Source organism: Nanorana parkeri, unplaced genomic scaffold, assembly GCF_000935625.1.
Source record: "Nanorana parkeri isolate BGI_ZX_2015 unplaced genomic scaffold, ASM93562v1 scaffold302, whole genome shotgun sequence".
In the NCBI taxonomy this organism is placed as follows: domain Eukaryota; kingdom Metazoa; phylum Chordata; class Amphibia; order Anura; family Dicroglossidae; genus Nanorana; species Nanorana parkeri.
The window spans coordinates 1,316,275-1,321,373 of NW_017306570.1; the positions used below are offsets into that span (position 1 = coordinate 1,316,275).

Sequence of the window (5,099 nt, forward strand, 5' to 3'; positions counted from 1 at the left end):
AACGTGCCAGGGGAGGGAGGGGGGGGGGGATTAATATCCCTATTAGAGACACAAAGAACCAAAATTAAAAACAAAACAGAGGCTTTAAAGTGACATTAAAGGCTAAATTCCCCCCCACAATGCTAATGTAAGGACTTCCCTTAAATGATGCCTCTTAATCCGATCATCTTCTTATTTCCTGTTTTTTGCAGGAGTCCATCCAGCGCTGGTGCCGGTCTCAGATCCAGCGCTGACTCTTCTGTCTTAACTGGCACTTCCTGCCCCCCGGAGTCTGTGCGAGTCCACACTGCTGCATTAACTTACCTTGTGTCTCTCCTCGTCTCCCAGCCGAAGATTTGAACTGCGCATGCGCCCGCCCCAAGATCCTTTGCGGCCGCCCGAGAACTTTAAGATGTCCGGACGGGAGCGCGCAGCAGAGACACAGGCAAGTTTTAACCCTTTTGAAAAGTTTTTTTTAATGTTTTTGCATATATCTACTGCTTGCTAGCATTATATTTATTCAAAAAAACGGGAGGGCTTAATAACCCTTTGACCATTCACTGTGCTATTCATAAAAAATGTAAAATGTTGGAGTTGGGTTATATAACCCCGACATGTTCATTATACCATGTATAATGATACTCTAAAGCTGGACATACACTTGTAGAATTTTTGTCTGTTCAGCTTTAGAACCGAACAGAAAAAATCTAACAGATTCCTGTAGTGTGGATGGTGGAATCTACCGCTGTGCCTATTGTTTTATGACAGTTGGCCTTGGTGGCTGTCAGAATACCTGACAACTTCTTCTGATTGGATACAAGTGCTGTTCAGCTAACAATTTTCCATCTGGTTCCTTCAATTCTTCAATCAAAGGAGGTTGGGCGTGAGCCAGCAGACAGGGCCACCCACTGAGCAAATTCTTGATGAACCAGTGAAAAATAGCCAGCTTTCCATAGCACTGTGCTGATAAGCATTTCAAAATGTTGCCGATTAGGTCATATCCCCCCCCCCCCTCTTATTCTCTAAGCTGCCATTTGTTTCTTTGCCATGGGCTCCTTTCAGACACCTTTGATAAGTGAGGCCCTGTGCTACCTATGCATTCAGTAGCTCTGTACTTGCCATCACATTTATCTTGTTTGAATATAGGACTGTCACCCTACTCTTTGTTTCCTAAGATCTGTCTGTGTCCCTTCTCAGAGACCCCTTTGCTCCCCAGGCTTCCTATTTAACATGCGGTTCATCCCTCTCATACTAAGATCAGCTTAATGAATGGGACTCAACCTTGCCTACCGCAAATGGGCCTCATGCTTAAAACCAAAGAATGAACAAATTTTGTTGCCTGTGGAAGTCCATCGGATTCTCCCTTTTATTCTATCTGACTTGGAATCATGAAACTGATTGGATGCTGAAGAGTTTATATTCTCTGGAAATGCACACATTACACCTTGTCATTATTTTTTTTTACAAACAAAGCCAAAATGGAAAAGCCATGTGTGAAAAACTAAATACATCTTATGACTCAATAGCTTGTAGAACTACCTTTAGCAGCAATAACTGTATTCGTTTTCTATATGATTTTATCAGTCTCTCACATCGCTGTGGAGGAATTTTGGCCCATTCTTCTTTACAACGTTAATTCAGTTTATTAAGGTTTGCGGGCATTTGTTTAAGCACAGCTCTCTTAATGTCCTGCCACAGCGATGTGGGCCTTTCATTGGGCCTTTGCAACACCTTGATTCTTTTCTTTTTCAGCCATTCTGTTGTAGATTTGCTGGTGATCATTGTCCTGTTGCATGACTCAATTTCAGCCAAGCTTTAACTGTCGGACAGATGGCCTCACATTTGATTCTAGAATACTTTGGTATACAGAGGAGGTCAAGGACTCAATGACTGCAAGGTGCCTAGGTCCTGTGGTGGTAAAACAAGCCCAAATCATCACCCCTCCACCACTGTGCTTGACAGTTGGTATGAGGTGTTTGTGCTGATATGCTGTGCATAGTTTTTCGCCAAACTTGGTGCTGTGCATTATGGCCAAACATCTCCACTTCGATCTCGTCTGTCCAAAGGACATTGTTCTAGAAGCCTTGTGGTTTGATCAAATGCAACTTTGGAAACCTAAGCCAATCTGAGCCCTGTAGAGTCTGAGATGTAACTTTTGCGGGTTTTTTTTTGCAACTTCCCTGAGCATTGCACAGTTTGACCTTGGGGTGAATTTGCTGGGATGTCCACTCCTGGGAAGATTGGCAACTGTCTCGAATGTTTTCCACGTGTGAACAATCTTCCTCACTGTAGAATGATGGACTTTAAATTGTTTGGGAATTGCCTTATAATCCTTCCCAGATTGATGGGCAGCAACAATTGGTTCTCTGAGATCATTGCTGATGTCTTGCCTCCTTGGCATTGTGTTAACACACACCTGAATGCTCCAGACCAGCAAACTGCTAAACCTTTGGCTTGTATAGAGGTGGTCACACTTGTTGATGATCAATTAATCTAGGGCATTTTATTAGCAGCACCTGGCTGCTACTTAGCTGCTTCATTCCTATAGAAGCAGTAAGGGTGTACTTAGTTTTTCACACATGGCTTTCCCATTTTGGCTTTAAGTCTGTAAAATTAATAATGACACGGTGTAATCTATCATGTGTTGTTGTTCATCTGAGGTTGTATTTACCTCAATTTACGACCTGCTAAGGACCGAAAGATTTTTTATTTTGTCCCGATACTTAAAATCATAGAATTCAATGAGGGTGTACTTTATTTTTCACGTGGTTTTAGATAGACAGATAGACGCTGCATAGCCAAGAAGATGACAGTTATATTTCAGTTATGCAGCTACCTTTTTATTAGGTAATGAATCAGAAGTGTATTTGAACTGTCCAATGAGCAGTCAGGTAACACAGCAACCTGTGTAGCTGCAGTAGAAAATTGTGGCGTTACCTGTCTGGCAATACAGAATGCGGCAGAGGTGTGTGACCCATTGAGCCAAGTCAAGATCTGCATACAATTTCCATAATTATTATTGTGACTTAAAGACCAGACGATTTTGTACAGCTCTACACAACAAGTATATACGATTCAGTCAATAGGTTTTCTTTCCCTTTCTTCTAGTTTTCAAGTAAATAGCTGATTGATTTAAAGCAGAGGTCTTGCCAAAAAAAATGAATATCCCATTAAGAGATAAAATACCAAAAACAGCTATTGCTGCACTATTCACCATCAATCCAGAGATTTCCCCTGCAGTATTTCTTCTGCCACTAGATGTCCTTAGTCTGATGACCAGCATCAATGAAACCACTTCCACTGAGCCTAGGTCATTCTAAACAGTAAGAGAACAGGCCCTAGTCTGTTACTGCTCAGTAAGAGGAGAAGCAGCACAGTCATAAGTTTATCTCTCTGTCACTCTGCTTTCTTTTTCTGTCAGCATGCTTCCTGCCAGTGACATGAACTGATTGGTTCCTTGTGCTGCGATTTCCTCTCTATTAATGATTACAGAGTTGCATGCATTTGTGTCCTTTATATCTGCCTGGAGTTCAGCTTTAAATTGCTGTTTTTCAACATTAATTTATTTTATTTTGAAATTTAATTTCATTTATTTTATTTTGAAAAGAGTTGCAAACACAACAGTTATTTCAGATACGTGGCTCAGAAAAAAAAGACAAAAAACAGGGTGGTACATTTTCTTCAAGTGCAATTGAAAGCAAAACTTTTTTTGTAGTTGTGGATGGAGCAGAGAGGGATTAGAACACCTGTCGGGTTTGGTTGCTGTATGTGTCCCTGTTAAGGTGCCCATACACTGCACGATTCTCGTATGAGAATCGCGGGAAATCCCGCGATCGTACGAGAATCGTGCAGTGTATGGAAGGCGTGCGACCGTTTCTACTGTACGGTCGCATGTCTTCCGTCGAACCAGCAGGCTAGAAAACCCGCCAGGAATCGTACGATTCTCGGCGAGTGAGTGGCCTGCTGGTTCGACAACTGACGAACGGGCCGGTGTGCGCACGCGCACACTGCCCGTTTGCCGTCCTCGCAAGCCCGCCCCTCATTGCAGTCAGCGCAAGCCCGCCCCCCAAGGGGGCGGGCTTGCGATGATCGCAAGTACGATCTGCCTGTCCAAGATGGGCAGATCGTACGTTTTTTTTAAGTACTTTACAACCATCGCAAGACTAAGTTCTTGCGATGGTTGTACAGTGTATGGCCACCTTTATACAGATGTACCCTCTCTATTTGTGCTGGTGACCGTTATCACTGAAGTGAAAGAAACTCCCAAATTTTAGGTTGTCACCAGAACAGGAATAGATGGGAAATCTTCCACTGTGCACACTAGTTCTGGTGACCTCGGTGACCTCTGAGGATTTCCCTCACTTTGGATGTATTTTCTTTCACTTCCTGTTGTGGCTATTGGGTAGGAAGCAAAGGGGAAACCCCCTAATGGGTCACAGATTGCCAAAAACCTGACAGGTGTTTTGGTTTCAGTTCTTTAAGTATTACTTTAAGTAAAAACTTTTGACCTACCCTTAACTGCTGTGTTGACAGTACACAAACCCTGACATATTCCTCCCCCTGCCTGCACCTCAACCCATAACCCTCTTCCAACCTAAACCCTAACATTTAGGGCCCAGCCACACCATGAAGAGTGCGTTCCAGTGCGTTCTGCCTCTGGAATGCACCCCAGCCGGCTCACTTTGTTTTGGGGCACGAGGCAATGTGGCGGTGCCTTGAAGTCAATGGCACCGCAGCCACGCCCCCCGCCCGCACCCAAACGCATGGCACATTAGTGTCTGCGTTCTGGTCCAGTGCGATCTGCAAAAAATGCTGCATGCACTACTTTTTGCAGATTGCACTGGACCGGTACGCAGGCACTAATGTGCCGCGCGTTCGGGTGCCGGCGATCGCACTGCGGTCGGGGGGCATGGCTGCGGTGCCATTGACTTCAATGCACCGCCTTGCCCCCTCCCACCCCAAAACAAAGTGAGCCAGCCGGGATGCGCTCCAGAGGCTTAACGCACTGGAATGCACTCTTTATGGTGTGACTGGGCCCTTAACCCTCCCCCTATCAGAATACTAATATTCAGCCCCACCACAATCTGAACCGGAACACTAGTCAAACCCTAACATTCTAT

The 5,099-nt window shown here is 44.4% G+C and overlaps 1 protein-coding gene across 1 annotated transcript in view; it reads right to left on the reverse strand.

Moving 5' to 3' along the window:
* TTC28 (tetratricopeptide repeat domain 28) overlaps positions 1-5,099 on the reverse strand; it is a 553,780-nt gene that overhangs the window by 524,767 nt on the left and 23,914 nt on the right. The gene's annotated exons all lie outside the window — the stretch shown is intronic.